This window comes from Gallinula chloropus (assembly GCF_964237585.1).
Source record: "Gallinula chloropus genome assembly, chromosome: 19".
Classification (NCBI taxonomy): domain Eukaryota; kingdom Metazoa; phylum Chordata; class Aves; order Gruiformes; family Rallidae; genus Gallinula; species Gallinula chloropus.
The window spans coordinates 2,716,288-2,738,309 of NC_140104.1; the positions used below are offsets into that span (position 1 = coordinate 2,716,288).

The following is a 22,022-nucleotide window of genomic DNA, read 5'->3' on the forward strand; positions in this document are numbered from 1 at the left end:
TTGAAACCACAGATGGGATTTACACCTGGCATATGGCTGGGGGGGAATAAATCCTATTGAATCCACTTACCTGTGGTAGCTGCCCTCTCTGGCTGAGCCCCTCTCTGGCTGAGCCCCTCTCCAGCTGCTTCTTCCCTTCGGCTCCCAAGAGCCAGAGTGAGGATTACCCAGAACAAATAGTTACCCATTTGCTTCCATGGCAGAGACCCTCTGGGCACAGGGATGCCCCAGCACCCCCAGCAGCGAAGGAGTCACAGGACAGGAGAGCTGCACAGGACATAAATCACCTCGCTGTTTGCAGATGATGTCATGGGTGGAGATCAGGGGGTTTTAGGGTTTCTTTGCCAGAAAGTGGCAACATTCATTGCCAGGCTTCATAGTGAAGAATTCAAAGTTGTGATTCATCCCTCAATTCATGGCTTAAGTATGTGGTGGTAAAGCTGGGAAAATCTCTGCTTCCTCTTAGAGAGCTGAGAAACCCTTAGGTGCAGCAATTACTGTCTTACTGAGTTGAGGCTGAAATGCCAAGCTCTCAGAACATGCCAGCTCGTGCTTGTTGTGGGGAAAACTCCAATTGCCTAATAGAAATGTCTTTTCATCCTGCCACCCTGAAGAGAAAATAAGGTCAAACCTTGAAAAGAAAACTTCTTGATGTTTATTATTTTTTTGGTCATCTGCTCAAACAGTTGTTCAGGCCCGTGGAGTTGGCTCAGCATGAGCAGTCCTTGGTGAAGGCACAGGTCTGAGAGGCAGCTCCTGAGAAGGAAGGTGGTGCTTTACTAATGCTCAAACTTCTGGTATTTAGTTTGATCTTCTACTTTATAATTACTCCAGCAATTAGCACAGATTATGGCTTGCCTTTGCTGTTCTGTGGGTGCTTCTTGCACGGTAGTTTGCTGGCCCTGAGGATAAACCAACCTTGTGTAAAAGTGCATGCTGGCACTGGAAAGTCATCAGGTATGTGCATGTGAATCATCACTGTGCTGGTGTTTGCTCTGAACTTCTGCAGCTGCTGGGACAGTGCCTGGCTCCAAGCAGCTCGTGTGCTGGATGGAACTGTCCCTGTGCCCACCTACAGCCTCTCAGTGACACCTGAACAAGGGGCAAAGGTGAGCTGTGCGTGCTGTCTTCTTCCACTTGTTAAATAGCTGTAACCAGCCTTGAAGTAGTTGAGGACCAGACAGAGTCCACTGGAGACACAGAACCACAGAGTCGTAGGGGTTGGAAGGGACCTCCAGAGACCATCGAGTCCAACCCCCCTGCCAAAGCAGGGTCCCTGGGACAGGTCACACAGGTCGGCGTCCAGATGGGTCTGGAATCTCTCCAGAGAAGGAGACTCCACACCCCCTGGACAGCCTGTCCCAGGGCTCCCTCACCCTCACTGTGAAGAAGTTCTTCCACATACTGGTGTGAAACTTCCTGTGCTCCAACTTGAAGCCATCACCCCTTGACCTGTCTCCACAGACTGTTGAAAAGAGGGTGGCTACTTCCCCTTGTGTCTCACACTTCAGCTATTGATAACCATTGATCAGATCCCCTCTCAGCCTTCTTTTCTCAAGGCTGAACAGCCCCAGTTCTTTCAGCCTTTCCTTGCAGGGGAGATGCTCCAGTCCTTCAATCACCTTCATATCCCTACACTGGACTCTCCAGGACATCCCTGTCTTTTCTGTACCAGGGAGCTCAGAACTGGACACAACACTCCAGGTGGGGCCTGACCAGGGCAAAGTAGAGCGGGAGGATCCCCTCCTTAGACCATGGGGTGTTGGTGTGGTGGGAGCATCACTGGAGGGATGTGGGAATGTGAACTCTATGAAAAGAAATGAAACTCCTTCTGTAGGTGAGCAGATTAGATGCTGTGCCACAGGGGAAGAAGAGGAAAACCCCTGTGAGCTTGGGTGGTCCCCTACCAGCCTTAATTGCCATGGAGGGGATGTCATGCTCATGCAGAGCGGCCAGACACCTTCAGATATCAAAGTTGGGAACTGCCATTTCCTCACACGTTTTCCTTCTGACAGAAATGGGTATTGATGGGAGCTGGGCCTGCTGCAGGGCAGGGCCTGCTGTTCAGCCCCTCGGGTGAATGAACAGGCTCGCTCCAGCTTCCTTGTAAAGAGATGCTGAAGGACACCACAGGGTTTTTCCCTCCTTGCTTAACTAAATGTTACTGAAGGAAATAAGCTTAATCAAGTCCAGACCTCTTTGCAGGAGCTGCTCTTCTACTCCCTCTGTGTTCTCCTTCCCCTCGCAGCGAGCGCTGTGTCGGCTTGGCCAGCGCTTGCCCCTTGTGTTGGAAGTGCCATGTTTGCTTGGTGGGGTTGGAATATCCTGTATCAGTGTCCAAAGAGCAAAATCCCAGTGGTCTGGCTGCCCTCCCTCTGCTCTCCTGCCTGTCACAGCCCAATTTCTGCTCAGGTATGAGCTCTTTTCCATTCTGTTTACGCTCCACTTCCCAAAAGAGGTTGGAGCCAGAGGAGTTTTCTGCAGAGGATATAATTTCATTGGAGAGAAGCTGGAGTTTGTAAAACAATCCATGGGATTAGTGGCACCTTGGCTCCTGCAGGATCTCCCCACCCCCTCCTTAAGTCTTATTTCTGTTCTTTGAAAGCTGAAGTTTCCACTGCTGTTGATGCCCTGCCAGGCACTCTACCAGGGTTACTTTCCCTTGGTTTGCAGTTCAAGAAACCATTGTTCCTTTTCTCCATCATTTGTCAGCAAAGTGAGAGGGACCCCTTCCCCATGCTGCCCTGCTGCCTCCAGCACTGGCAGGAGGAGATGGCTGTGGCTGCTCTTCAGACCTACCATGCTGGAAATGTGCATGAGAAGAGACTTGGGGAAGCTGAAGCATTCATGTCCTCAAGAAAATATACTTCAATGTTTAAAAACCCCCAGCCAACAACCCAACATCTGTTCAGGGTACCAGCAGTTCCAGTGCTCCTCCACCAAAGCAGGAGTGGCCTGAGGACTGCAGAGAGATTCATAGAGTGACAGTTTTATCTTGGTAAAGACTGCTGAAGTCAGAGGTTTTAGGTAAAAAATATCATCTTAGAGCAAGGGCAGCTGCAAAATTGGAGTGGTTTGGGGTCTGCCCAGCTGGAGCCCTTGGCAGGTCCTGCCTTTGTGCTCTGCCAGGTATCGTAACCTGGGGATCTGCTTCCTCTGGTACTGTGGATGCGTTGCAGTTTCATCATGTCTTCCTTGCTTTTAGGGTTTGGTCTGACCCTTTAACAGATTGTAGTGTGCAAATTTAAAAAAAAATTAGTTTTTTACAACTTAAACATACATCTCTTTTCCTTTGGAAGGAAAAGAAAGCCCAAGCGTAGCTTTCTGCTGCTTCTAAGAGGAACTGGCTACAGGACAGGCTGTTTTCTGACTGCTCCTCCATGTATGTCACTGTGATTATCTTTCATCTTGGTGATGTGCACCACTTAAGTAGCGTTGGGTGAACTGGTGTGTGTCTGCTTCCTATATGTCCGCCTGATTTACCTGACCTCTCCTTATCCCTTCCCTGGCCTTGTCATAATGGAACTACAACAGGTTTTTAGGGTTGGGGGGGGAGGAAGGAAACCTGTTTTCCTAGAGAGAACATTAGATGGATTTTCAGAGAAAATATATAAGCTCTACTGACAGGAGAACCGGCCGAGCAAGTTAGCGGTGGATTTGAGATGTTAGCTTTGTGGCTTTTGTCTACCAGAGCCTGAGCGGTATTTGATGTGCAGACATGTTTTCAGACATTTCTCATAGAGAAGGTGTTGGCAGGTCTGTTGTTAACACCCTTGCCTTTAGGCCAAACTATTGAAAATTCAAGTTCAGCTTGAATTTCATTTCAATGGCTTGGATGGCTGCAATCTGATGGGCTGAAGAAGCTTGTCCAACTCCAGCCCTTATTAGGAGCTTAATCTGAAGTGCAGCCAAAGCCAAATAAGGGGGGGACAGGCAGTAAAATGGAACAAGAAATGTGCATCCAATTTACAGTATTTCTCTCAACCTTAATTCAGCCCCCTGTATGCATTACCATGCAGTTTGTAATTATGGGATAACGTTGGTTTTTATCCATGGCATCCTTGCCCTCGCTGCTCAGGCAGGGTGGACAGCACTTGGGGACGGCAGTGAAGGTGGCCTGAGGTTGTGCCTGCAGGACCCCTGCCCTGTGCAGGATTTGGAGGGGAGGAAGGCAAGTCATGGAAAAACAGCAAGGGGAAAGTGATGGTTAAGGAAAATGGCATTCCTGCTCTGCTTCTGCCGCAGGGCTCGTGGATGGCGCCGGGTAAACTGCTTTTCATGCACAACGAGGGACTCAATTTCCTGGGTCCCCAGGCTGAGGGTTGAGTTGCAGACGTGCCAGGCGCTCCTGCTGCAGATGATCTCGTGGGAAGTTGTATGTCAACCATGTAAAATGCTGCTTGGTGCTATTTATTTTTTAAAAAGGGAGCTGGAGGCTGATTTTGGAAGTGGAAACCCGGAGCTTCTCTGTGCCTCTTTCCTTTGGCTGCAAACAGGAGGTGTTGTGAATGCAGCTCTCTAGGATTTTATGAAAGTAAATTCATGATGGTGTGAGGAGTATCACAGTCTGCAGTGGCAAGGCGCCTTGGAGCAGCACATGAAAAGCATGAAGAGGGCTGAGTGCTGCTCACCAACAGCCAGTCAGAAACCAAACCTGAAGAATTCCTCGCTTGTTGAGCATCATCTATTCTCAGCGCTAATTGCGTCAGGGCTGTATGCAACACGTGGGATGTGGCCATGCTGGAAAGACCCAACTCAAGTGGACCAGATTAAAGCTGCAGAGAAAAACTTATTTCCAGCACATCCTAGTTCTTCAGGGCTTGGCAACTGTAATATTTTCTCAGTGCAGCCCTTCGGATTTAATATGGTATGAATTACAGGACTGGCGAGGAAGGATTCATGTGCAGAGGGTATAGGCAGTGCTCTGTAGCAAAGCTCTGTTACCAAGGAGGACATGGACTGGCTTGATCCTGAGTGTGATTGTTTGTTTGCTTTCCTGACCTGTAGCAAAAGGCAGGATGGTTTTGGATCATCCAGGAAGGACCCTGTGTTTAGTTCATGGTGCTGACGCCAGACATCTGCTTTTGGCATATCTGAACGTGGGTTTCGCTTGATCTTTAGGTTGGACCGATGTTGTGTGTTGGGAGCTTTGCTTGCAAAATAGCTCCTGTGTCCATCGAAGAAGGAGGTTGAGGAAGTTATTCTTTCTGTGGTTTTATGGAACTCTCTCCCCTCGTCTGTCTCTAAGGAAGATGTGACGCACGATGGCTTCGCAACTATGCGGCTTGATGGAGAGGCGCCTAGCTGCAGATGCTGTCACAGGGATGCGCCAGCAAGAGGTTTGCTAGAGTCCCTCTTCCTTCTCCAGTACCCTTTGGACTTTGTTCCAGCTTATCTCCTTCCCTTTAAAACATGGGTTAGGAGCTGCAAAGCTCTCTGCAGGAGGAGCAGCCTGTTTCATACTGGCCTGGCAAGAAGAGCCCCATCAACCATGCTGTCAGGAGGAAGGGCCGCGCTCAGCCGTGCCCCTCCGGGGCTCGGCAGGGTTTTTGAAGGCAGCTCACTTAAATCAGCAGATGTTCTCAGGCATGCATAGGCAAAACCTTGCTCTAATTCACTAATTATAAAAATTCCTGGCAGAAGCTCTGCGTGAGTCAGCTCCAAAAAAATTACTTAGGGAAAAAAATTAAGTTGATGGTGTAAGGCTGACTGTAGTGCACAAGAAGGGAAGATGGGGCTTCCTGTAAATCCATGTGGATGTCCAGCTTTAGCCCACTGTGTCCTTGACTGGAGATAGGAGAAGCAGAATGGAGAAAGCCAAGGGGCTTGTCCTGCTCTGCCTCTCTGGAGCTGGTGGTGTGGCAGGGGATGGATGGAGTGTGGGGGATGGATGGAGGATTTCCCAGCGCCGCAGGAGAGCCGGTGTGCAGCCTGGGAGCTGGCATGGCCACGGTTTGTGAATCAGGGCAAGGCAGCCCCTTCCCTGCCAGCCCAGAGGACAGGAGAGGCAGCTGCCTGCTCGGGGTTGAGCTTGCCTTGCACCTTGCACACACTGACCTGCACAGGGAACAGAGGAAGCCCTGGATCTGGACAGGTCTTGAGTTCTCTGCAAAGGGTGGTCACAGCGCTGTCTCCTAGGGAAGCTGCTGGGGTTTTTTTACCTCTCTTTATAAGCATTGGATTTTATTTTATTTTTGTTATAAAACCCACATAACTAATTTCCCTTGGAATCTTTAGCAGGCGTCTGCTCTGAGTGTGTTTTGGCCCCACTGCCCAGTGCTGGTTTTGAATCCCAGTCCCAGTGGTGGGAAGTTTTTAGAATTAATACCAGTTGTATTTAAAAAATAGAATCACAACGTCTGCCTGCGGGTTTTAAACAAATATCCTTGGCTTTATGTTTTGCCTGCAAGTAGCCAGTGTCCAAAGGGTGTGTAGCCAACAACAGCAATTCAGCAAGGATGAGGCATCTCCCCTTTGTCAAAAATGAGTTTGTATTTTCATAACCTAGCATGCAGCAGGCATGCCTCTGACCCTGCTGCTGTGCCTGGCTGTTCCAGCCTGCCACAGCAGGCAGGGTAGGTGCCTTTGCGTGGGGCTGTGCTGCAGGTTCCCAAGAGAGATGAGAGGCAGCTCCATCAGTGAGTAATTTACAATTAGACCTGGGGAATATGGAGTAGGAAATTATCCAGCCTGGAGCCTCTGGGAATGGATGCATCTTTACAGGGTTGACACTTCAGCTGGGTAAAATATATTCAGTTGCACGTAGCACAGACTTGGGCTGAATTTTCTGCCTCCACTGGCTCCCTTCTCACTTCTGTACCTGGTTTTAAGATGTGACTCCTGAAGCAGAAGATAATTTTTCAGGCTCTAGCACCATCCTTTTGTTCCCAACCTTCCCTTGATTTCCTTTCCAGGTTGTCTCTTGTAATGCAGCCTCACTGTGCTTCCTCTGCTGCCGTTCTCCCTCGCAGACCTGCCGGCACAGGTTCCTGGCAGGGAGGTGAGCATCTCTCCACACTGCTCTGCTGAGGCATCCCCTGCAGACACTGGCATCCCTCCCTGTGACAAAACACTTAGCACAGCCTCTCCAAACTGCCCTGTCTTGCCTGGGAGCGACTGAGAATCCAGAAGGGCTGTTTTCCCAGGAGAAAACAGCTTTGCTGGGGCGAGTGGCAGGCTGTGGTCAGCCCTTCACAGCCACAAGTGTTACAGTGACTCTGTTCATGTGCTTCCTAGCAAACTGGTTTTGGCAGCTCTAAGTTGTCTGCAATATTGCTGCTGTTTTGGTGGTTGTGTTTGGGGTTTGTTTTGAAAATACACCATTTTCTGAGGAGGTTTTAAGAACAGCAGCTCCCTGGTGTCTCCAGCGCCGCAGTGGCGACTGTAGTGCTTGTTGATGGTGGCTTTTATAGTCCTTTTGGTCAGCAGTTAGAGCTCTTTTCCCTTTGACTTTGGTTACTGTCAGTGAGGATGTTTGAAGCTGGTAGGAAATACAAAGTATTAGTAAAGAAATAAAGAGACCAGAAGAGCCAGGGATGGTGGTACCAGCAGGAACACCCAGTGAAGGCAGTTGGGTTAGAAGGTCAGTACTTGGGATGGGAGAGGGAGGTGGAAATCCTGAGAGCAGGTTTGTGTCTGCATGAAGCTTCCACACCTGGAGAGCTGTCTATATCCTAGAAGAGGCTTCTACTTATTTCTTGGAATCCAGAGTTTGGAGAGCATGTGTTGGCCATGCAAGCTCTCAGCTTTGCCATAAATCTGTGTTTTGGCAGCGCTTGTCCAAATGCCACATTATCCAGATAAGAATAGATGGGGGATTAAAGCAGAATCCTTGGCTATTTATGGACTCCCTTGGGAAATAAGTTGTAATATTCTTTTGAATCATCTAAAAGGGAACCACAACAACCCAGTGCTGCACATGTTAAATCTTCCCTGTGCCCCCCTGTAGATCTGGAGAGGGAGAAGGGGAGATGCGGTGAGATATTTCAGTTTGCAGATCCGAAACAGCGTTGTTCAGGCTTTGAGGATCTGCCACCTGCTGATTCCCTGGGATTCACAACAGAGCCTGGGACACATGTGCTTATTTTTTTCCACAAATGGGCTGGGTTTGGAGCTTTAAATCTTCCATAAGCAAGTGCAGACTTGGAAAGTGTTAATTGCTTTGTACTCTCTGTAGAGGCGTCTTTCTGTAGGAGCTGGTAAGTCTTTTCCCTCCCGCTTCGTAACCGTCTTTACCAACACGGGTCCTGGGTGTCCCTATGGGCGTGGGAGTGGAGGAGCAGGCTGGGTGCCAGCCTGCCAGATGGAGCCTGGAAGTGTTTGACAGAGCTGCTGGCTCAGACCGTCCCGGTGCCCTTCAGCAAACTGAGCAGTAAGGACTCGCTGGAGAGGGAGAGAGAGGGGCTTTTCTCCTCTCTTGGAAACCATCAGCAATCCAGAGTGCTTCCTCTGTGTGCACAGAGTTTAACCTTTCTGGCTCTGCCCAGAAGACATTCTCAACTCTCCTGGAGAAGACCCAGCCTGGCTGCATTTGAGTTTTACCCTGCTGTGTATTGAGGACCACAGAAGTGTCTGTGCAGACAGACCTCTTCCCTCGGCAGCATCCCGGCGAGCGGCAGCCCTGAGGACTGGGCACCTGCACCCTCAGGCACCCCCTCATTTGCCCACCACCTTGCAAAACTCTGTGTCTAGTTAATGATGTGCAGAGCAAACGCTACAAACTTCATAAACTGAAGACAAGCAGAGTTTTTGTGTGGAGGTGCAGCTTTACAGACCAGCTGGCTTCGGTTTGGTTGCTTTGGGCTTGGGTGTTTATTCCAGCTGCCCAGCTCCAGGCAGCCCCTTGGGGGAACCAGGACATGCTCCTTGCCTCTTCTGTGGTGGGGGAGAGCAACGCACAGACTCTGAAATGCTGGTTCCTCTTACAAAACTCCTGCTTTTTGTTAGGAGCAGCAGGTTTGGTTTTGTTGGGGGAGCACACCTCGCTTCCCACAGCCCTCTTCCATATGTGCTTATCTAGAAACAACAAAAATGAGGAGCAAGTGGATGGGCAGCGCTCTCTTCCTCCTTTACTTGCCTGTTTAATTGGATAATATGCATGGCCTTGCCTTTCTGTTTACCTTAGGGTTTGTTATGACAAAGGAGATGGATTTTTCCTGGCTCCTGCACACAATGCGTAAACCAACACCGTGCATGTCAGCATGTGAAGCCTGCTGCGACCTGGGAACTGTTTCTTGGTGCACCATCTCCATATCCACTCATTGCTCAGTGTCTGCCTTGCACCTCTGTGACTGGGAACCGCATCTCTTCCCATGCTGGTAACCACTTGCACTGCTCCCTGACACCCAGGCTGGTTTGAGGTTGCTTTTACTGGAGACGGTGGTGTTTGGGAGAAGGGATGTATTTGGGGCATCTCCACCTTCATCTCTGGATGTGGTGAATTCTTGGAAAACGTGGGGAGAGAGTCTGTCTGCATGTTCAGCTGGTTTTGCTCTCCCTTTTTACTACAAGCAAATTGCTCCCTGATCTCAGGATGATTTTTATACAGCCTTTTCCTCAAGCCCTGCCTTTCTGAGCCTTTATTTCCCACCTAGGGAACTGGGGGTTTTCCCCTGTGCCTTGTAATTCCCGGGTGATTTCTGTAATTTATCAGTGCTAGCTTGTCAGCAGAGACTTGGAATAAAAGGCTTTGTAGTGTGCTGCTTAGCTGGCTGTCTAAACATTAAAGTCCCAGGTTTTTAACTAGCTTGCTCACACGGCTTTCCTCTGCAGAGCTTTAGCCAAAACACTCTCCTAGATAAAAGGGATGCTGAGAAAGTCCAGGTCAGCCGGAGATTGTCTGAGAAGGGGTATAACATTGATCTTTGCTTCAGCTTTACTTTTATTTCTTGTAACTTCTCAGGAAGAGCAGGGAATGAGGATAAATTGTTTTCATCTCTTGGTGGTCAAAGATTAAGATGGATGAGGCAGCGAGCTGCCTGGGAGAAACTGTAAAGTAAGAGCCTGGCTGTGTCCCCGCTCTCTTGCATCTTGGATGAAGTTGGCTTCCTAACTGAGCTGGTGAGTGACTGCCTTGAGTTTTCTGAGCTCTTTGAAGTAGAATAAAAGAGAAGGGCTCTGGGGATGAGGTCTCTCATCGGTCGCCTGCCTCTCATCGCTGAGGGCAGGGGTTTGCATCGGCTGTGGCATTAAATGCACAGGGTTTGGTGCTCCTGGGTCACGTCCTGCTAAGCCTGGCTGAGCTGCTGGGTGTTTGTCACAGATGGTGCAGATCCAAAAACCCAAGAGGTTTAGATCTGAGCATCTGGGACGATGCTCAGATGGAGTTTAGGAGTAAAGAAAGGACGAAGGGGGCTTTGGATAAGAGGCAGTGTGGTGTCTGGGTTCAACCTCTGGGGTTTTTGGGGTCTTTGCTTGCTGTTTTTTGATCAAAGTTTTCATGGAACAGGAATGTCTCTCATCTGCATCCCAGATTCAGATCTGCAGAGAGAAGTTCCCTAGAAACTTTGGACAATATTCATGCTGTTTTGGGAGAGTAAAGAAGGGAAGAGGGTTTTTTGGGCTGTTATCTGCAGGAGCAAAGGCACTGTGCTGATGGTGAGGGGTGTACTGCAGCCTCGTTGCACCTTAGCTATTTAACGAGTTCTGTTTGTAACACTCAAGTCAGTTCATCATGAAAAGTGCCTGTGGGATTGAAAATGTGAGATCCTTGGATAAGGGGAGCAGCTGTGTCAGACCTGCTGTATTTTTGCCCCGTTCATGAGAAAAAAAGCCGTGTTTGAGGTAGGGTGGAAGGTGTTGCTGTTGGGCACAGAGTAATTAAGGCTCACTTTAGAGGGCAGACATGAAGTCTCTGTGCTGGAGCAGAGCAGGAGTGGGGCTGGCTCTGCCCCAGAGCAGCCCTGCCCTGGCAATTCCTCCTTCTCCTGCCTCTCTGGTCAGCCTCTCGCAGGTGATGGAGCAGCTCCAGGCACCCATGTCCTTGTGCAACGCTCCCTTCGTGTTGTCATTTTGTTTATGAGTGTCTGAAGAAGCTGCTGGCTGGATCTAGGTGCTGGGTGGGGGGATTGCTGGACCCTTTGAATGATGGGGAAGGAGCGTTGGAGAAATGCTGGGCTTTGCACCCCACAGATAGGGCTCCCCAGGGTGCTGCAGTAGCTGGTGTTGAGCTCTGAAGCACCAAGAGCATTCCCTCCAGGATCACATCGCTGCTGTTCACTGCTGCTGGCTTAGCCCCTGGTTGGCAGCCTTTGTAGCATCACTGAGGGGGAGCTGGAGCTTGAAGAGGCTTTTTTCACCCCCTTGGCCTAAAGGTTTGGGGTGGGTGGGAGCTGCTGGGTGCAGGCAGGACGCTGGGCGCTGGCCCCGCTGTGCGTGGCAGAGCGGCTCCTTTCCTTCCCTTTGATGGGCTGTGGGGTATGTAATGAGCATCTGCCCTCTAAGAGAAAACAGATTTCAGTTCTGAAGTTGAAAAAGAAAAAAAAAAGAGAGGGAGCAATTTTGCTTAATCATTTTCACACAGATCCACAGGCGTTTCTGTAGGAGCAAGAGGCATCTGGTTCAAGGGCAGCCTTGGCTGCTCAGAGCTCTCCTGCAGCTTCTGCAGTCTCAGGCAGAGATTGATGTTCCAGATGCTGTTCCCAGCAGTTTGATCAATGACATACTTATTCAGACTTTTCATTTTTTTAAAGGGAAAAAAGAAGTAGATTAGAGTTTTTAAGATCATCTGAATTATCAAGGATCTGTGAGCTGCCCTTTTTTCTTTGTATTTTTTCTTTCCCCTCCAGCATAGGGCACTGCAAATTATTTCCCTATGGATACCACTCAGAAAGCAGAAGGCAGGGAGCTGCCTGCCTCAGTACCTTGGTATTTACCCATTCCTTCTCTCCAGCTTCCTGCAAGAAATACAGGATTTTTTCATTCCAGGCACAAAGCATTCATTTCATGGAGAAAGGACTTAAATGCATTTAATGCTGCTGTGCCCTGCAGGCTGCACAGCCTGTCCTGGTGTGTGCTGCCTGGGATTCTCCAAACTTGTTTGTGTATGTGGGAAAGCTACTGAGTGAGGGGGAAAGTGCTGGAAAGCTTTGGGGGTTTGATTTCAGCCGGATGAAAACCCAAGGCTGCTGCCTGGTTGGCTCATCAGCTGCTGGCACCCATCGAGGTGGATGGGAAGGTGGGTGCTGGGAGCTTGCTGCTGTGGTTTCTCCACACCAGGCTTGGTATTTACCCGTTGCCATCAGTGCTACCCACCTCTGAGTGCTTTGGGGTGGTTGCTGTGTTGTTTTGGAGGTGAAGAGGCCCCAGGAGAAATTGATGTCACTTGCCAAAGCGACTTTGGATTTGGCTGGACCTCTCCCTGTGTTGCCAAAGTGAGTCCCATGGGAATGAGAGTCCTCAACCACTGCACCCCCTCTTATCTGCTGCCTGGGCTGCAGTACTGAGATCACAACCACTGTGTTTCCTTGGGATGCTGTGGCTGTGTTTGGCTCCTCACCTACCCTTCAGCTGTCCCAGAATGGGAATTTCTGGTGGTGATGTGTAAAAGCTGCTCTCCAACAGCTCCTTGTCCATCTTGGGAAGAGTTTGGCTGGCTGCTGGGACAGATCCTGAAGCCCACACTTGGCTGTCAGTGGCATGAACATGCAGCCTCTGAGCAAGACCCATGGTCTGGTCTGGGGTAGATGGCGTGGGTTTAGTTTTGCCCCTTTGGGGGGGTGTGTGCTGCATAAACCAGGGAAAGAATTCCACAGAGCAAACTGGAATTCAGCTGCAGGTTTTGTTCTCATTAGTGTAAAATCATAAAATCTGGTGTTTCTGGTGCCTCTGAGGAGAGCAGGAGAATTAACTCCTGGAGAATGTAACCGGAGGATACTTAAAAGGCAAATTGTTCACATACTTTCTTTAAAATTTGCATGAGCGTAGTAAAAGGTCATTGTAACTTCAGAGTCTCCTCCTCAGATCCTCCTCTGCCGGTGGCTGATTGCAAGAGCCTGTTGCTAAGTGTTCCTGGAAACGGAATGGAGATGAAGCAAGATAATTGAACAAGAAGGAGGGAGAGAAGGGGGGGCTGGAAAAGCTTGGAGCTCACAGCCCAACCGCGGGGCTGCCAAACGAGATGAGTATGTTGGAGTTTGACTTGGTGGCTGCATTTAATCAGTTCTGACCCAGGGGTGGGGAAGGGGTGACTGAGCTTGAAACTTCATGGCAGATCCTTGGGAAAAAAAAAGAAAAAGCCTCTTGGATGCAAGAGGATGGTTTGCTTGTGTTTCCTGTGGCTCTTCTGACTCAACTGCTTCCTAGCACGGAGGGTAGAGCAGGATGGGAAGGCAGACCGTGCTCCCGTGGCACTTTGGGCTCTGTTCCTGGATAAAATCTCTGCTGCTGCAGCATGTGTGTTGTTGGCCTGGGATCTTCTTCTGGATGGTGGTAATCATGGAAAGCAACAGGCTGAAACACGAACGCAAACAAACCCAGACCTTGACTAAAGCAGAAAGCCTTCCAGCTGACTTGAGGGATGTTTTCTGCCCGTGTCAGGTCAGTCTCCTCTCTGAGGAACCAACTGATGGTTGTTCTGTATGTTGTGGAATGGAATAAACCCCGATGCAGCTCCGTTTTACTGCTGAACAGACAAGGAAGCAAAACTTCCTCTCTAACTTGGGTCTTTCTCTACTTGAAGCTCTTGTAAAAGCATCAGACTTTTTCCATATCGATTTCCTGGAAACAGCTTTAAGAACTGTTTCTGGAGTGATTTTTATCATCCCAGAGCATTTCACAAACTCTGAATATAGTAACAGCTGAAATACAGCCACATCTGAGGAAGGTCCCTGCCAGCGCACAGCAGTCTTCAGTGTTTTATAAAAGAACACGTGATCAGCTCTTCCTTCTGCACCAAATCTTCCTTATTCCCACCAAAAAGATGGCTCCCACCATCCAGCCCTCTGCATCACCACCTGGTTTGCTGTTGACTCGAAGCCCTCGTGGCAGAGCGGGCGCTGAGCATCCTCCCCTTGCTGAGTGAAGCCAGCGATTCCCGAGCCTCCCCTGCAGCTGGGGCCGGCTGTCAGCAGAGGGAATTAATACAGCACATCTTATCTGACACTCTGAACGTCCCCCTGGGATTCAGGTTGCTGTTGGTTCCTGGCAGCAGCCTCCTGTTTCACCCTGGCTGGCTCAGGGCGGAGGGAGGGACACCATGTCCATGGCTTGCTCACGCCAGGGATCGGTCTTGGTGCTGTATTTCATCTGTGCACTGGCTCCTGGGCTCTCAGCCCCTTGGGAAGCTCTTTACTCTGTGGCTTCCCTCAGTCACATCAGGATGTAGCTGGAGCTTTTGACCTTGCTGCTGATTTATCACCATCCCTCTTCGTCGTCTTAATTGGCTCGGTGGTTGTGAGCTGTGCCAGTCAGGGCTTCAGATGAAGGGGAGGGAGCCCCAGCGTGCTGTGTCATTCCTCCCTGCTGGGTGATCTGGAGCTGGAGCCTCTTGCCTCTCGGTGCTGGGTTTCGTGGGACGGATCGGGTTCCCTTGCTTGCCCTGCACCTGGCCCACCATTTGTGTGTGTCCTAAACCCTTGGCCCTGTCTGCCTGGCCCCCTCTGGGCTCACCCAGCACTGATTATCCCTCCCTTCTGTCATCTGCCTCCTTGCCCAGCCCAAACCACATCTCCGCTTCTTCTCCAGCCCTCCTGATTCCCCTGTTCCTCCATCTCCTCACAGCTAATGCCACCAGCTTTCCTGGAGCACAACTCAATGGGAAAGCCCCTCCTCAGAGGTGCAGTTGAGTGGGGAAACATCTGCCCTGCTGCCTTGTGTTGCAGGTGAGATACTGGTGTATCCGAGCTGTGGTCAGTTTTGTTCTGCTCCAGATTTTAATGTGTGCAGGTGATTAATTGCAAACATGGGACTCATGGTGGGATTTTCTCATTGAGAGGTCAGTGGCTCAGTGTTGGGCAGGTTTATGTTTCCAGCCTTTCTGCAGAGGACCTGAGTGTTGATTTGGGGAGCGGGAGGAAGAGGAGTGTTTACCAGGCAGTCTGATCCATTCCATCCATCCTGCCTGCATCATGAGTCGGTCTCATGGAGTTCCCCATGGGGCAGCTGGCAGCACTGGCTCAGCCTCAGCTGTGCTTGTCTAGTGTGGTAAGAGGACATAGGGGTCCTGAAAGCACATCATTGATGGTGGTTTAGCACAGAGCAGCTTTGGTGGTCAGATCTTTGTATAGGGTGGATTTTATGGCTCTGGAGGAGAAGTTCCCACAAGCACCATGGCTGTGCTGGGTTGGTTGGCATGGGCTGTGGGACCCCCTGCCACCCCAAAAGCCTCGGAGGAGCAGGGTAACTCTGAGCTGTCACTGGCAGGGCTTCCTCTTTCCAGGGGGAGCTTGAGAACACTTGGCTCTGGCCAGCTCTTTGACCTGAGCATGGTTATGGGTTGGACACCTTGAGCTGCATCGGCCATGTGAGCTGCAGGCAGAGCATGTTCATTGCCTGTCTGGCATGCCAAGCCCAGAGCTGCCCAGCAGTGTGGCTGTGGCCAGGGCTGTGAGTTCTGCCTTTCTAGCCCTGCAGCTGTGTGACCTTTGCATGAAAAGGCTCCTTGGGCTGCAGACCAGGAGAGCTGTCAGACTCCAAGGTTCCCCACTGACACCGAGATCAGTGTGGCTGCAGGGAGGGCCAGACCCCACGTGCGGTACCCAGCGCACCCTCTCCCGAGATCAGCTGGAGCAACTGGCAGACAGTAGTTGCTTTTAAATAGCCTGTTTGCTTGCAGTGGTGGAAGTGGCTGTGTTGAGCAGAGGTTTGTGTAATGAAGTGTCAGCAGTGATGCTATGGATGAGCTATCCCGTTTCCAGAGATGCTGTGTAATGAGCAGGGTTCCCATCGAGCGGGCACATGGGCAGCAGTGGGCACAAGAAGGGGTTTGTAGGTCTTATGGTGGCTTTGCCAAGGTCTCAGTCTGGGGAATGTCCCGATGCTGGTGTGCCCCTGGAGGTCACAGCTCTGGGATGCTCCCGGCACTGAAACCCTCATCCCCCAGGGTGCCTTACAGTGCTAACAAACCCTGCATTGTTTTCCAAGTGTTTTGTTGCTCTGATTGTGTAAGGTTCCCTTTCGGATTAACCACTGAAAACAAACCAGAAACCAGCTAATACCTCATTGTGTGCATTAAACAAAAAAAATCCCCATTTCCCCGGGGATTTAAGAGGCTTTTGTGTTTGGTGAGAACTCAGCCTAAACTCTGGGCTCTTCAGAAGTGTGTGTTTGTTAATGATCTGGGATTGCAAGGTGTTTGACCTCGAGATGACTGCCGTGTGCTCAAAGGCATCGAGTACCAGTAGCAGAGACCCAGGCTGTGGTGGTGTGTGGTGGTTCTGGCAGCCGTCCTCCTTCCAATGACAGATGAGACTGGGGACCAAGAGAGACCCTGAACTTTGGTTCCACATCCCAGACTGCCACCCCACCCTCGCCTTTTCTATAAACAGATGGAAAAATATCCCTTCCCCATAGAGAGAGGGAAATTATTATTTTTTCTTATTACCTTGGTGTTTACATAGCTGTTTCTTGCTCAGTGCTGGTCATTTGGGGGTGTAATTTATAGGGGCTGTGTGTGATACACTTCTCATGTGTCTTAAATTTTTCCCACAAACACTTCAACCCCCTCTGTCCTCACAGTTTTTTATGTCCTTGTCTTGCTGTCTTACCTACCAGGAAAGCGTGGAAAAACACCAGTGAAAAGAGGTAATGGGAGGAGGGTTCAAGGTACTGACAGACCCTCTGGCTTCTGCACCCATCTTTGCACAAGATTCTCCTGGGGGAAAGGGAGAGTGCTGAACTGAAGCAGAACTTCAGAGAGCAAAATGTGTTTGTGAAGTATCTTGAGATGCTCATGTGCAAACCTTCTTTTAGGAGGTAAAGCAAGGCATGCATGTGGAGGAAAAAGGCATTTCTTAGGAGTGGAGGTGTATTTTCTAGTCCTGGGTGTGATGCTGCATCCTTGAATTCTGCAGTCCACGGGCATCCTTGTAGTGTTGATAGACTGGCCTGTCTGTAGCATCCTCCCTGCACGATTTGTTGCCTCTGTTATCTGTATGTTTAGACAAATGCTACTTCCCCCTGATCCTGGGATCAAATCAAACTGCCAGCCCAGCGCTGCTTTGAAACTTGCACATCTAAAACAACCAGGCCACCTCCTGTGTCAGCTCCGGGCCCTGGGGCTTTGCTCTCCATACATCATGTTAACTGCTCTCAGTTCTGCTCAAATTAAATGTTTTCCTATCAGACATGGGCTGTGGAGGATCCAGCCTGTCAGCCTGCATGTGTGTCAGGAGGGGAGGATGCAGCTTGTGCTCTGAGCAGGGCAAACACCAGCCACATGCTGCTTTGCCCCCAAATAAAATGCTCTGCTCCTTGGAAATGGCAAAGAGCAGCGGTGCTGGGTGACCAGGGTGGTAAGAGGAAGGAAATGGGAGGAAGCAGGAGGGCTGGGACATGAGGTTGGGTTGTTCCCGGTCCCTCACCCCAGGGATTTGGCTTTGGAGCATCTTGAGGGAACAAAGAGCAGCCCACTGCTGGTGGCTGCCATGCCAGAAAACCCCATGGAGAGGATTTCCTTCTGCTTTGGCTCCAAAGCTTTTGCTGTTGTGTTTCATGGCCAGGAAGAACAAAAGCCCAGGGCTTCGAGCTGGCTCCTGCCAGGGTCTCCCTTGCCCTCCCCAACAGCTGTGGGGTGATGAGGGCAGCTGCAAGCTGGACCCACGCTGAGCTGGACCCCCCCATGGAGCCGCAGCCAGAAGGGTGGAGGTGACCAGGACTTTCTGATTTGATTTTTAAATTTTAATTTATTATTAATTCTAGCTTGCAGTGAGTCATATTGCCAGACCACATCGGGCAGGGGGAACATCTGCAGCAGGCACTTGCTGGGCTGAGTGCTGGGGCAGACTGGTCCTCAGGTTGGTTTTAACTGGGCTGTCTCCCACTGTGGGCAGAGGGGAGTGACACGGGTGCCTGGCTGCTCACCGGTGCCTGTGCTGTCGGTCTCAGCCGTTCCCATCAATCTGCTTTATTGCAATTCCACATCCTCCCCCCTCTGCTCATTAATGTTCTCAGAGCAGACCTCTCTCTCACCATTGTATGTTGTAATTAGATTTTTATTTGCTTTCTGAGAGAAACAGCAGCACAATAGATGTTCATTTACCCCAAGCCCCGCTCTGTCTCCTCCGTGTCGCAAGGTCAGACCTTGAGGGCAGATGGTGCCAATGCCTCTGTGTGCAGCTCTGTGTCATTCCTGCACCACATCCCCATTTATGTAAGGGATAACCAACCCTTATGCATGAAGGTAGAGCAGTGGTGAGGGAGGGCTGGAAGAAGAGCCTTAGCCTGAGCTGAGCTTGAATCGCGGGGACAAGCGTGAACTGGATTTAAATGGACGGGGTGAGGGAGCAGCCTGCTGTTCTGCAGCCCTGTGCCTGCTGTCTGCAGAGCCTGGGTGGCCCCTGGTGCTTGTAAACCCTTTAAGGCACGATGTAAAACCACAGTGTGACATGGCGAGTGAGGACTGAGAGGTCCCCTGGAGTGCTGGACTGTGGAAGCAAAGCGATGCGGATGGTCCTGCTTGTCTTGCCAGCCTGGAGCTGTTCTGTGCAGCTCCACTGGTACCCGCAGCCCTGGATCAAGGGCACTCTTCTGCCTGATCATTGTTCCCGAGCTCGTCAGACTCTGTGTTTCAGTCTGTGGCTCTGGAATGAGGGACTGACAAGGTGTCTGTAATGGGAACCCTGCTGCGCTCTCGGGTGGGCACTCATGGAAAGCCAGCATCTTCCCCAGAGTCTTGCCAGAGGAATTGCTCAGATCTGGGAGTGCTGCCTCCAAGGGTGGATTTTTAGAAGAAAATTTGCTTTGCATTTTATTTAGCAGGAAGCAGCAGCCATCCACATTGGGAACATGTTTGTTATTGCTGAAGAATCTGCTTTTGTGTTTTTTAAACCAGCTTTGTCTGCCTGTCGCTGCTCAGGGTGGAAGATGGATGCACGGGATGCAGGGTGAGCAGAGGCAGTGTCTGCTCTGCTGCTGGCACGGGCAGGTGCCTCTGAAACCTCTGGCTCCTGGGCAGAGGCAGCTCTGTATCCTGTGGAAGATGGAGGTGTGAGAGCTTTTATGGTCCAGGTTCACACAACAGCAGAGACATGTAGTCCCCATGGAAGGTGGGAGGACCGCTTCCCCACCATCCAGGGTTTGTTTCACTGCAAAGAATCGTGCTTTATCTTTGCCAGCATCAACTGCAGCAGCTCAGGGGTTGTGTTAGTAAGTGAATGTGACCAGGGCTGATAAATCAATCAGCACGACCAAAAATAGCGCCCGGCAGCTGTTGGGAGCTGGGGATCCCTTCCCCACCGGTACCATGGAGCAGGAGGGGATTTCATCCACCCCGGCTGGGTGCCAGCCCTGTGCAGAAACAGCTGTGGGCTGCTGGGGAGCCCTCTCGTCTGACACCTCTATCTGGAAACATTACTGTGGCTGTCTGCAGACTTCCCTCCAACATGTGTCTCGGCCAGGCACTTCCCAGTCACCAGGGTGGGGGAAATAACCCAGCCAGCCGCCGGTGAGTGTGGAGAGCAGCTTTGTGTCCGATGCCAGCTGCTGCTGCATGGCCTGACAGCTTGGGATCGCTGCAGACCTGAAATAATAAGCCATTGTTGTAAAGCCTCTCACTGCTGGTCGTGGCTGGAGACGAAGAAGGAGCTCAGGGTTGCGGTTTTCCAGGTCCTCCAGGACTTGGTGGTGATGCTTTATGTGGGGATAAGGTTACTGGAGGAATCTGGTGACTCTGGTTTTTCCACTGGAGGCTGTACTTAACCACCTGCACAGGAGCCAGAGAGGCTTCTGCGAAGCTGATCTGCCTGTACTGTGTCTTACAGGGGGGGTATTTCCTCACTCCTCCTCCAGTGGGCATCCTGGGGTGAGTACTGAGTTTAGCAGGCAGGCAGCCTGAACCAGGAGCAGAGGGTGCTCCAAGAGGATCAGCTGCTTTTGGGCTGCATAGCCCGTAGATTATTTCCACATCTGTGTTAGCTTTGGCTTGATCCCACAGATTTGCAACAGCTGTTGGGAAGTGGAGCAGAGATCCCGTCTTTAAATGGATGATCAAATCCTCAGAGTGCAGAGTATGTTATTTCTATGTCATCCTCTTCACGGCAGGAAAAACAGCTTTTAAAAGTTGCTGAGGCAGCACTCTGCCCTGCTGCCTGAGCTATCGGCCCATCAGCCTGTGGTTTCACAGCAAGTTGTAATTTGCTTTCCCCATCCCACGCCCAGCCTGACACAGGATCCTCTGCGAGGTGTGTGCTTGTGCAGGTACTCAGACAAGGGATGCTTTTTCTTCTACTCCTGGGATTTTCTTCCTGTGTGCCAGGCAGGGGTGAGGAGGAGCAGCTGTCAGCGTTTGTTCACTGGTGGTGTGTGATGGGTTCAACAATAACCCAGGTAGCAGATGTGCAGCTCGGCATTGGTGAAGCTCTGACACGTTTGGCATGGCCTGGGATGGTGGGCTGTGACCTTTGGGAGATGCAGCTCCAGGCCTGGAGGTTGGTGTCCCTGCCTGTGGCAGGGGGTTGGAGCTCTGTGATCCTTGGGGTCCCTTCCAACTCATAGCTCTATGATTCTATGATATCTTTTGTAAAAACATCTTGGGAGAAATATTGAATGCAGTGCCTTTAAACCATGAATGTGGATGGGATTTTTCTGCCTTGGCTAGATCCCTGGTGAGCAAATAAGATCCAGTTTGCCCTGCCTGCACGGGGCATCTCTCTCCTGCCTTTGCTTGCCAGATCATTCCCGTTGTTCCCATGGGAAAGGGGATTGCCTTTCTTTGGAAATGGGGGGTGATGCTTCACAGAGCTGTGACCTCTTTGGGAAAGCACGTGGGTCCAGCTTCCACGGGAGATCTGGAAGCAGCAGTGAGTTGTGTGAGGGCTTCTCTGGGTCTTGGGTTCCAACCCTTGTGCTGGCACTGGGTGGGATTCTCTGTCCCCTCTGGCCCTTCTCCATGGCTGGGTTTTGTTGTCCAAACCCAAGCGAGTTATAAACACCCGGAGCCCGAGGGCTCAGCCAGGCAGTGCCTGACTTCAGGGGAAAGGTGGTGATTCATTTCCTTCCCCTCTGGCTCTTGCCTGTAGTTTGATTTTGTTTTAGTGTTTGATAATTCACTGCTGGGCTGTTTAGGTTGAAATGCTTGGAGAAATGTAAAATATATAGGTAAAATTTCTGGGCTCCCTGGTATGAAAAAGCCAGGGATCTCCTAGAGAGAGTCCAGAGGAGGCTACAAAGATGATGAAGGGCCTGGAGCATCTCCCCTGTGAGGAAAGGCTGAGTGAGCTGGGGCTGTTCAGCCTGGAGAAAAGAAGACTGAGGGGGGACCTTATTAATGTTTATAAATATCTTAAGGATGGGATGCAGGGGGAATGGGCAGCCCCTTTTCAGTGTCTGTGGGGACAGGACGAGGGGCAATGGCTGCAACTTGGAGCAGAGGAAGAACTTTTCCCCAGTGAGGGTGAGGGAGCCCTGGGACAGGCTGCCCAGGGGGTGTGGAGTCTCCATCTCTGGAGAGATTCCAGCCCCGTCTGGACACCGACCTGTGCAATATGAGCTGGGGAGCTGCTTTGGCAGGGGGTTGGACCCTCAGAACAGGGCAGGGAGATGGGCTTCTCTGGGCTGCAGGTTGCAGGCTGGCTGCCACTGTGCTTGCAGCTGTCGTCGTCTCAGTCCCCCCATCCCTGTGTGTTTCTGTAGGTGGGTTAAGCCCCAGATTATCCTGTGCCAGGAGCATATGCTGAGAAATGTCAACCCAAGACTGTGTTGATGCCTGGAGCACTTGGTCACCACTATTGTGCAGAGCTGAGCTCACTGATGACCAGCAGAAGTGACACCTAGACAAGGATGCCCAAAACACACCATTGCATGGCTTATGCCCATAGCCAGCCAGGACTGCTGCAGGGCTGGTGGTGTGGGATGGATGAGCTGGGTTG

General features: G+C 50.9%; 1 protein-coding gene across 1 annotated transcript in view; it reads left to right on the forward strand.

Moving 5' to 3' along the window:
- NXN (nucleoredoxin) overlaps positions 1 to 22,022 on the forward strand; it is a 51,493-nt gene that overhangs the window by 13,480 nt on the left and 15,991 nt on the right. The gene's annotated exons all lie outside the window — the stretch shown is intronic.